This window comes from Peromyscus maniculatus, chromosome X (assembly GCF_049852395.1).
Source record: "Peromyscus maniculatus bairdii isolate BWxNUB_F1_BW_parent chromosome X, HU_Pman_BW_mat_3.1, whole genome shotgun sequence".
Classification (NCBI taxonomy): Eukaryota; Metazoa; Chordata; class Mammalia; order Rodentia; family Cricetidae; genus Peromyscus; species Peromyscus maniculatus.
Window position 1 is genome coordinate 2508050 of NC_134875.1, and position 11532 is coordinate 2519581.

General features: G+C 49.4%; 1 protein-coding gene across 11 annotated transcripts in view; it reads right to left on the reverse strand.

Moving 5' to 3' along the window:
* Atp2b3 (ATPase plasma membrane Ca2+ transporting 3) overlaps positions 1 to 9904 on the reverse strand; it is a 75127-nt gene extending 65223 nt beyond the window's left edge. For 7 of the 11 annotated variants that reach the window (XM_042269591.2, XM_076562414.1, XM_015986107.3 and 4 more), the window contains exon 1: positions 9403 to 9591. The gene's annotated coding sequence lies outside the window, so the exon portion shown is untranslated. Of the gene's footprint in view, positions 1 to 9402 lie in introns of all 11 variants that reach the window. The other 4 variants (XM_042269593.2, XM_006992482.4, XM_076562413.1 and 1 more) reach the window with 4 other exon arrangements.
* Positions 9905 to 11532: the final 1628 nt, after the last annotated feature.

Here is an 11532-nt window from a genome sequence, read left to right on the forward strand (position 1 = left end):
CCATGGGGTGGCCTGGGAGGGGCTGGTCCTGAAGAGGCCCCTTCACATCAGGGCACATGAACACTAAGTCAGGGGTCTAAGTGCACTCCCTTAGCAGGCCACAGAGGCCATCAGGGGCCCAAACCAGGCCCTCCTCTAGGTTCTCCCACTTGCCCTGTAGATGATCATGCCTTGTGAGTCTGAGAGCTGGGAGAGGCAGTGATAGGTAGTGAGGCAAGGCTTCTCCCTGGGAGGTAGACATGTGGAGTTTCTCCCACTCCTCCCCTAAGGTGATCCCAATGATGTTGTGGTTCTGCTTCCTCTATGGAAGGGTATCAGGGAACACAGGAGACAGCCAGTAGCCCAAGAGTTCTGACCATGCCTCGACTCACATGCTCAGACAGCCCAATGGACCTCCCATGGACCATCAGTCCAAAGATTCTAAGCAGCCACCCCCAGGCCAGCCCTGTCTCCTCCTTGGACCCAAAGAATAGAATGTGGTGGCTATTCTTGCTCTTCTCCCCAGGATAGGTAGGGCCTTTTCAAAACAAAGGTCTAGCCAATGTTCATTGAGCTGGGGGCCAATGAGTCATGGGTCACAAGGCAGACTAGATTGTGTGAGACAAGTGCTGAGGACAGAGTTGTTCTGTCCATGTGCCATATATGCCCCCTTCCATTGTTTTCTGCACTAGGTTCCCATTCCTAGTGGCAGCCTCCCTCCTGGAAGTCCCCAGGAATGGAGAACCCTGGACCAGCTGTTCCTAGGCCACAGTCATCCCTTCCAGACCTGTGGCTCCAAGCCAAGATGTAGTGTGTCTGGTCCCACATCTACTGGGAGAAATGAATCCCATGGGGATAGGAAAGGACCCTTGTGCCTGAACAGCCAGCCAGCTTGAGGCCTGAGATGTGACATAGAACCCTAGCTCTGCCATGGAAACAGAACAGTGCTCTGAAAACATCAAATGGTTTCAGCAGTGCTGGCCTAAGCTGGAGCAAGAACCTTTCCCTTTTCTGTCATTTCCCATGCCACCATCATGGCCCTGGCTATCCATCCGTGCAAACTTTGGATCAGCAGTATCAAACCAGTCTCAACACATAACCTGGGTCTGGCTCATGTCAAAACACCAGAGTGCAAATAATTCTGAGTTCTGGGATAGTCCAGGGACTAACAAAGTTCCAAAGTGAGTTCACAAAGGGAAAATGGGAATGCTCATTCTCAAATACTTTTTATTCAGAGAAACAAAGAGGCCAGTGGCCAACATTCTCCAGCTGGAATGGAATAGTCACAGAGCCTTCTCCATCTCTCCTTTTCCTTGATTCCCTCCGTCCTTTCCTGTTTGTTTAGTCTGGAACCTCTGTTTGTAATTTTGCTGTCCAGGAACTCTAATGATACCAGCGGGCATGTCAATGGGGGGTATTTTGAGGGGAAGATGAAAGATCCAGTATAAATTCTCCAAGGAACAAGGGACTTGATAAAGGAATGGGGCTAGCAACCTGGCTGAGGGGACACAATGCTTTCTCACCTCATAGTCGTAAAAATGAATTTCTTTTTAATTAAATGAGGTTCAGTAACTACAGCTCAAGGGCCAAATCCAGCAAAATGTGCTTATGAATAAAGTTTTATTAGCACATTGTTGTACCCATTCATTTTCATATGGTCTGTGTCTATATTTGTGTTTCCATAAAGAGCATGGTAGCTGGGATAGAGACCATGCACTCTGCAAAGTGGAAAATATTTACCATCTGACAGTTTACCAAAGAAGATGCTGACCCTGGATTAGAGACTTAAATATTTTACCAGCTGTGGGACCACATAGTTGTAATTCCAGCTATTGCAAAGGCTGAGGCCAAAGGGACTGCAAGTTCAAGGCCAGTTTGGGCAATAAATTAAAAATATAAATTAAAAAGAATAAGGAAGGATGTGGGTGTAGCTCAGTGGGAGCATGCCCAAGGCCCTGGCATCAATCCCTAGTATAGAAAGAAAGAAAAAAATTAAACACCTTAAGAAACATAACTATAAGCTGGGTGGTGGTGGCGGCGGCGGCGGCGGCGGCGGCGGCGGCGGCGGCGGCGCGCGCCTTTAACCCCAGCACTCGGGAGGCAGAGCCAGGTGGATCTCTGTGAGTTCGAGGCCAGCCTGGGCTACCAAGTGAGTCCCAGGAAAGGTGCAAAGCTACACAGAGAAACCCTGTCTCAAAAAAACAAACAAACAAAGAAAAGAAACATAACTACAAAAGAGGAGGGAGAACAAACCTAGATAGTTCTTAGAATTTTGTAAAGAGATCATGTAATGGGGCTGGAGAGATGGCTCAGTGGTTAAAAGCTCTTTGCTGCTCCTATAGAGGATCTGGGTTCAGTTCCCAGCACTCACATGGATCCTCACAACCACAACTCCAGTTCCAGGGCATTTGATACCATTTATGGCTTCTTTCGGCACCAGGCACAGATATATAAATTAAAAAAATGTTAACTAAATAGAAGAGATTCTGTAAGCCTAGAATCCACATGAGACATCAGAAAAGTGTATATCATATGAGTTGAAAAAAATCAAAAGGTGAAGAATCAAGAGGTTAAAATGTTTTTCAGCAAATATATCACACCATTATTTCCCATATATAAATTAATTCTCATTTCAAATACACAGGAAAAACATTGGAAAATAAAGTTAAGACCAGATATTTTACTAAAAACAAAATAGATCCAATTTAGAAACTTGTAGAAATGTTCACCCTCAATGGCAATTAATTGAAGACAAAGCAAAGTAGATGTTTTCTGACCTAGATACCTATGGCAGCTTGTTTGACTGGAATACCTAAAGCTGGCAAGGCTGCAGCGAGTAAGCCCTTCTGGCACATTCAGAAGCCCTTCTGGAGAGCCACTTGGCAGGCTGCACTGTTGTCTGGGTCCTCTCTCTCCTCAGGACAGAGTGAGTGTTCTGTCCCAAGATGCTCAGTAGAGTCTCATGCAAAAGAGTGAAACAAATCCAGCTGCCTAGATTTCCAAAAATAGCCAAATAATTAAGTGAATTACAATCTCTTGAGAGAATACTATTTAGCCATTAAAAATTTTAATTACTGAGGACCGCCCAGATACATCAGTGTGCCTGGTAAATAACTGTCAAATACGTGAATGATCATTTGCAGTTTCTTTGTGGTACAGTTCAACTTGACTTTTTTTTTGTGGTAAGTACCTTAACAAAGTAAACTATGTCCATTTTGGAAAAAAGTTAATTTAGGAAGGGATTATATTAATAAGAAATGCTTATGTGAAGTAAAAAATAGATCACACAATTGAGCTCATGGTTTAATTACAGTAATGTGAAAATAAATAGTTTATGCAAAGAAAAGAGAGCAGAAATAAGTCCAATAGAATGGAAAACTGGCTTGCACTTTTGTAATAGGATGAAGTGAAGAGGGGCTGCCTACATCTTAGACTGTTTTGTGTTTTATTTTTCTAATAGTCAAAAAAGAGTATGTCTATAAAGCATTAGTGTTTTTTTTTTTGTTTTTTTTTTTTTTTTTTTTTTTTGAGATAGGGCTTCTCCGTGTAGTTTTGGTATCTATCCTGGATCTTGATCTATAGACCAGGCTGGCCTCAGACTCACAGAGATCTGCCTGGCTCTGACTTCTGAGTGCTGGGGTTAAAGGTGTACACCACCACCACGCGGCAAGCATTAGGTTTTTTTTTTTTTTTTTAATAGGAGGAACGTAAATGTAGCTGGAAGTTTTCCTGTATCCCGCCCAGCTGCAGCTGCTCAGACCCAAATAAACACATAGAGGCTTATATTAATTAAGAACTGTATGGCTATGGTCTATGGCTCAAGTTTCTTGCTAGCTAGCTCTTATAACTAAACTCAGCCCATTTCTATTGATCTAGATGTCACCACATATTCCATGGATTTACCTGTGTGCTTCCTGGATGGTGGGATGGCATCTCCTCTGCCTTTGCCTTTCTCTTTAGGTGCTGAGTTACACCCTATCCCCATCTTTCCTTTAAGTATCTTCCATTATTATATTCCTCTATGTAAGTATGTATTTGTCCCAACTGTGGCCCTGGCAAGACACAGGAAATCTTTTGACTACATAAATGTTATTTAAAAAAAAAAACAGACAACACCTTACCCATTTATACAGAGCCTCCCGGGCCACTGAGCTGTGGCTTCCCAGTCCTGATTCCTCCTCCCAGCTACCAAATACAAGGGTGCCCTGAGTACATGTTGGAGACTAATGAGGACTATCAGGATCTTGTAGTGTTAGGATTTGGGGCTGACTCCAAGTTGGGTGTGTAAGGGCCCCTGGAGTCAGCAGTATGCTTGGCATAATTATTCCACCCCTCCCAGATAGATCTGAACTGGTTCTTATGAAGCATCACTCTGGCCCTAATGAACTCTTCAAGGCATAAATGAGATGATCTGGAGTGTCCACATCTGCTTCCATTACTCCCTTTCAGGGAATCAGGAGAGAGTGGCTCAGGATCTGTGTAGGGACTTTCCACCTTGCTGAGCATGTTGGAATGACTAGATAGTCTCTAGTTTCTATGACCAATCTAGCAAGCACCAGCTCCATGTGGCTCCTGAGAAGCTGGAACTCAGGCTGTCTAGCTTAGTCTGAGTTGCTTAGCTAAGATGGGCAGGGCAGGGGTGAAGCTGGGGGCTGAGCTCTGAGAGATGCAGCCTGGCCTCACAGCCTCCACCCAAGCTGCTGGATCCAGCCAGCTGGGTGCTTTGGTGGCAGTATATTCTTTGATGAACACAGTGAAGCACATTTGCTATGTGAGGGTGGGAAACACATTTGCTTTCCTCACTGCTCTCACAGAAGCAGACACAGGGCACAAGGGTCACCACAAATATGGTTGAATGATTATGGAACAGAGTCCCCAAGGGCCATCACACCAATAAGATGTGGCCTCTAGCATGGCTGGACACATCTCAACAATAGAATACATTCATCCTGGCACCTTGTGCCCTCAGTTGTTAAGCCCTCTGATCAGAGCCTAGCTAATCAAAGAACACTTCCTCAAATGTTCATCAGTGCCCAGAACTCCCCCAGGGCTTCATTTCTGGTAGGTTTTCTGGGAAAGCCTGAGCCATAGTTGGGCTACTAGTATCTTGAATGCCACAGGGAAGTGCCATACAGATGGCTTCAGGACCCGTGTCAGGACTTAGGTCTGCATACAAACTGAGATGGTACCTTTGGACAGCAATGGGAACATTTATATTCCTCATCTGATAGGGAAGCCAGCAGCCATACATGGCTACTAAGTACTTGCAACACGTTCAGTGCAACCAAAGATGGGGACTTGTAATTTTACTTTAATTAAATTGCCACTTGTGGCTAATAACTGGCACATCAGTGTTGGTTTAGAAAGTGTCTCAAGACTGTGGCTCATGAAAGAATTCATTTGAAGGAATGGTTGTCCATTTCCTGGGAGAACCAAGAACAGTGGGTTCTATATCCCTTTGGCACACTTCAAACTTAGATGGCTCAGTGCTTAGGAGCACTTACTGCTCTTTCAGGGGACCCAGTTTTGTTCCCAGCACCCACATGTGGTTTGCAACTGTCTGTAACTATAGTTTTGGGGGATCTGATGTCCCTTCTGATCTCTACAGGCTCCTGCATGTACATGGTATGCACTCACATGATGCACATATATACACTCAGGCACACACACATACACATAAAATAAAATAAATAAATATTTAAAAAGAAAAAGCAAAGTTTGAGGTAAATGACATTATCTCTCATTTAGACACCTTTGGTTTGGGCACAAGTCTCTGGAAATGTTTTGGGCTCCAAGAGAGTCTACTTCCTAGCCTCAAGAAGTCTGCCTGAACCATGTAGCTCTAGTTCAGTTTTGCCATCTACTCAGCCATGTGACCTTGGACTTGTTCCCCTCCCAACCTTGGCACAGTCTCAGATGCCCAAATTCCTCTACATTTGAGAACCTCCTTCTCTCTGTTCTGGTGATGTGTGTCTCAGACCTTTCTCCCCAGGCTTCTCCCAGGCCTGCTGCCAGCACTGTCCACCCAACAGAAGGTACCCCAGCAGGGGAGGACTATCCAGCTGGGCACTGTTGGCCTGGCTTACATTGGCCCAATCAGGCCAGGGAGGAGGGCTACAGTGAGGAGCTGGGAAATGACAGGGGACAAGGAGGAACCATCTGTACATTGCAGGTCTTCATTTCCCATGGCCAGCCTGGGGTACAGCTAGGGCTCACTCTGAAGTCAGAGATGGCACTGAAGGATCTTCAGGGGGGCTTTGGTGCCACAGTCCAGGTCTCCATTCATTATCTGCTCTTCTTCATGGGTGTCCCTGAAGCCATCACATAGATAATTTATTGAAAGTAAATCATTCTCCATGTGCTTTGGATAGGTAGAAATCACCTTTTATCCTTTTTTTCTCAGTGGGGACATGGGTGGGGACACCAATATCTCAGCTTCTGAGCTGCAGAATGTTCATAAGAATCTTTAGCTCTACCCCAGAAGTGTTCCCCAGACAGTCAGCTCAAATACTCAGTGCTCTCCTCAGTAAAGTTCAACACATACTTCTAGAGACAATGGAAGAAACTTTTGGAGACATCATAACAGGTGGTTTTGCCATCCTCTGGCTGTGTGACCTTGAGCAAGTTACCTAACTTCTCTGGGCCTCAGTCTGATAAATTGTCAACTATAGATAACAGCACTTGCTTTATTCAGTTATTATTTCAATGAAGGGCAGGACAAAGGATGTCTGTGGAGTACTCGGGACAGTATCTGGCACAAGGTGACTCCCATTGTTAGTGTTATCATTATTGCTATTTGATTTGCTAGTAACCTAGGATGGAGACAGTAACCATTTCTGAATCACAGGCTCCACCAGTATAAAATCAGAAGGGTTATATACAGTACACCAACTTGCTCTGAGAGGTGGAAGGGATCAGGGCAAATGGCTGGAGGAAGCTGGACCTGGCTGCATTAGCTCCAAGAATCCAGCTAAGTTCATTTCATAGCAGCCATGCTCAGAGGGGCTTTGCTAGCTCATTAAAGCCCCCTTTGGATACCTCTCTGGCTGGCTGGGCCAGATTGGAATACTGTGCAGTGATTCACAGACTGACCTCTCCTGCTCACTGACTAGTTTCATTCACTGGCTAACTTTTCAGCTCTTCTGCTCTCTCGAATGTTTCAACCTAGCATCTCCAGCTGGGAATCCTGAAATGTCAGTGCAGGACCTGCAAGGTGCATCCTGCTCCTCAGATTTAGATAAGGAAAGGGACTCAGCCAAGGTCACAGAAAACATCAGGCATAAAGCTGGCACCATACCCTAGAGCTCCTGTCATTAGGGACAAAGATAGGTGTCTGCCATAGGCTGTTGGTGCCCCTGGTTGCCCCCAGGGGTTCATAGTGGCATTCCCTCTGCTGAGGCTGGCATTCTTCCAGCATACTCCCAGCCTTGGGGGCTCCCTTCCCTGAGGACTGGCTTTCCTTCTGGCTTTGTGCAGAACCCTCTCCCACAACCGCCCTGCTCCCATCTGCCTGCCTCACCTCCTCTGTGCCAGAGCATGGCTGCCCTCCCCTCAAACCACCTGGCAGGGCTGGGATTGGACCAGATGGAGCTGATCAAGACTGCCTGTGCCCTTGGCCCTCTCCCGCCTCAAGGCTAGTGGCAGGCAATCGATGCCCCAGGACCACAAGTGCCCAGTTCCTTCTGACTGACAAGCTAGCTGTTCTGGTGAAGACTTGAGGGGTCAGCTTCACCCTTGGCTCCTCTGCTCGGCCTAATCTGGGCCCCAATAGAACTTGGCAGACTCTCAGACTACTCCTCCAGGCTCCCCTTTCCAAGCCAGGAAGCCTTATTTTCCTTGTCTATGAAGGGTGGTGGTGGTGGGTGTAAACACATCAGTTTATGAATATGGTTGATGGAAGGCTCCACCAGGGGGTCCAGGAGCCTGCTTAGAACCATGTGTGGATGCAGGAGGAGCTCAGGAAGGGGGATGATATGGCATTATTCATACACACACGTCCCATAGATATACAGGAGCATCCCCAGTTATCTGCTCAAACAAAACAAAGGGACCTCCATCTATGCCCTCAGTGTACTGCCAAGTCTCTACCCTCCTGGAGCCTCAATGATCCTGTCTGTGAAATGGGGACAAAGGTCAAGACTTTGCATCTTGTTAGTGAGTCTGCAGATCCAGCAGAATCAAGGTCATGAATGTGCCACACAAAAACCAAGTGCCCACTTTGTCAAACCTGTGCCAGGCACCTGGGAAGTCATGGTGATTAGGAATCAAACCTTTTGCTTTAAATGGTCACACACTAGGAGGGGCAGAGATCCAGAGCCCAGAACTATGGGTGGTGGTGTATATGTAGGTGGCATCTGCCAGGCTGGTGCCTAACTCCTTGCAGAGAGCTAGGAGAGACTGGGGTGGGGACTTGATCATGGAGCACCCACTTTAGGTCAGAAACCCAAGGCCCATCTGTGAAAGAAGTAGTAGCCTTATTTGGGGTCTGGCCTTGGAGTGGCAAACATTCAGTGAGGAGTGGGAGATCCTGGCCCTGCCTACCTTGCAGCAGGAGAATGACAGAGGTGTGCCAGAGCTCCCAGTCTAGGAGTTCCTGCCTGTCTGTTCTGCCTAGGTGAGGCACCAGGACCCTGAGCCCTGACCCTGCCTTCTGCCTCTCCCCTGTTGGCTGAGTCACTAAGCCCCATAGTGGCTCACAGGGTAGGGAGAGCGGGTCATAGAGAGAGGAGCCGGTCTTCCTGGGCTCCAGAGATGTTGCCAGTGGCTCCACATCCCAGAATAGCAGAGCTGGAGCCTTCAGTCCCAAGAACACTGAGGCTCCCCATCACAGAAACCCTCTGGCCAAGGTCACACAGGTGAGGAAAGGAGCTGTTGGCAGAGATGAAGGACTTGTTCAAGTGTGGCTCTGCCACTTCACTTGCCCGTGGCACTGTCCATGCCAGCGGCAGGGTCAGCTGGGCAGCTATGTGGGCGTGCAGGGAACAGTGTAGGAACATGTGAGGGGGAGGATGACACAGAACGAGGAGGCGGGGGAGGGGTTGCCTTGAAGCCCTGGGAAGGTGTGTGCGCAGGGGCTAGACTCTTGGCCCAGGCCTGGCACCCCTGGCTATGCCTGCTTGGAGCCCCAGCCCACAGTCCCCAGCGGCCTTGTTCCCTAGACACAGATGCGCGTGCGCACGGGATGCGGGTTGCAAGGTGCGGGTGCGGGTGCGGGGTGCTCCCCACCAGCTCTGAGGCTCGGGGTGACACGCACCCCTGTTGCCGCAAGGACACGCAGGCCCGGCCCTTAGGGAGCAGGTGCCTTGGGCGGGATCCTGCGTACCCCCACCTGCCGCCGCGCCACCTGCTGGGCCGCCCTCTCGCCCCCGCCTGCTAGCGCGCCCACCCCTTCTGCTCCCGCCTGTGCGCCTGGGCACCACTTACCCCGGCATGGGCACAGCCGCCACCGCGGCCTCTGCTCTGGCTGTTGCTGTTGCTGCGGGAGGGCGCCCGGAGGGCAACGATCCGCTCCAAGGACGGAGAGGCCCGGGCACCGGGCGGCCTGACCAGCAGTGCGGAGCAGGACCCTCCGCGGCAGGCGAGGGCTGTGTCCCAGTGCTCCCCACGCTCCGCACCAGCGGCGGCGGGCGACGCTGCGCGCTCGACTCCAGCCGCAGCTCTAAGCGCGGAGGGAGGGAGGAAGGGGTGGGGGAGGGAGGGAGCCGGTGGTGGTGGCGGTGGCGGTGGCAGTGGCGGTGGTGGTGGTGGCAGCGGCGGCGGCGGCGGCGGCAGCGGAGGAGGAGGAGGAGGAGGAGGAGGAGGAGGAGGAGGAGGAGGAGGAGGAGGAAGAGGAGGAGGAGCGGATGGAGGGGCAGTGCACTGGTGAACAGGCTCTGGGGACAAGGTGCTCCTGAGCCTTGCGCCCGGTGTGCGCCCTTCTGTTCCCAGGATGCTAGGGAATGCCAGCACTTCCTAGCCTGGCATGGCCCTCCAAGGACACTGGCAGAATAGTGGTGGGCGTGGTTAGAGAGTGGGGCCTGAGAAGCTGCTGGTGCAGAAAGCCCCCTCATGTGACTGGGGCAGCAGGTTGTCATACCTCTCAAGACCCTCTCTACCCTTGGGGTTTGGAGCCGATTTGTAGCTTGGGGTCTCTGGGCTCTTGGTGGGCTCCTGTGGTTGGTGGTTGTCTGAAACTGCCTGGTAAGCGATGGGAGTGCAGGCATTCAAACACATTTTCCCAGAGGGAAGCTGGAGCTTATAACAGACTTTCACTCTGTGACCCCTAAAGGTTATCAAGTGAACACCATTTTCCAGGACAAAGTGGGCTATGCTGCACACAAGTGAACACCCACAGGCAGATACAGGGGATACCCTAGAGAAGACACCCACATGCACCCGCCAAAACACATGCACACCAATGAGGGCAGCCACCCTTGTGTGCCCTTGGACTTCCACAGGGGAGCTGCACTTGCTACTAGTCTTTGTAGCACTGAGCTTTCCAGCTGTTTGGACAGCAGAAACTGAGCCCAGATCCTACCTTGCTTTGGTCTGTGAACCGGGTTAGGGGCTGAGGAGAAGGCTATGGGCTAAACCTTGGGGTCACTTAACTTGTTGGAGCTCCTGGAGACAGAGAGGGAAAAGGCTGAACACACAGGGCATCAAGGGAGCCTATGCACCAGTCTGGGATGGGTGATGGGGATACAATGGTGTCTACTGAAAGGGAGTGGGTGGCAGACAGTGACTACTCAGATCGTTGGGATAAGGGATATGGGGGAACCATTAACTGGGGATGACATAAAATGGTTATGGAGTTCAGAGAAAGCAGTTTTTGGGGCGCTGCCACCGTGTAAAACACCTATCTGAAGTACAGGAAGGCACTGCTGTGGTCTCATGTTGGGCCAGAGAAGGTCACATCCCTATAGCCAGCCCCTCCTCTAGGAAGCAACTAGTTCTGTGGAGAAGCCCATGAGATCTGGTGTCCTAGAAAGTCAGGGCCAATACTTGCACTTCTCAGTACAGGCAGACTACTTGCACACTCACATACACACTCATACAGCTACCCCACATTCACACATGAGCACTCATACATTCACACTCACTTCACACCAGCATGCATACTCACACAGCCACTCCACACTCACCCAATATGAGCACTCATATTCACAACTACCCCAAACCCAATATTCACACTCACTTGCTTATCTACACTCACACCCAATATGCTCATTCATGTGCTTACTCACACACTCACCCAACATACACACTCACTCATTCACACTCACTCACATTTGCCAAAATGCACACTCATGTGCTCATCCCAACCCACATTCACCAACATGCACATTCATGTGCTTACTACAACCTACACTCACCCAATATGTATACCTAGGTGCTTGCTCCCACCCCACAGTCACCCAACATATACACTCACTCATTCACACCTACGCACATTCACTCAACATACACACTCATTTATAGCCACCCAACATGTACACTAATATACTCATGCCCATCCCACATTCAGTCAATTGCATACTCTCATATTAATTCCACCCACATTCACCAACATGCACA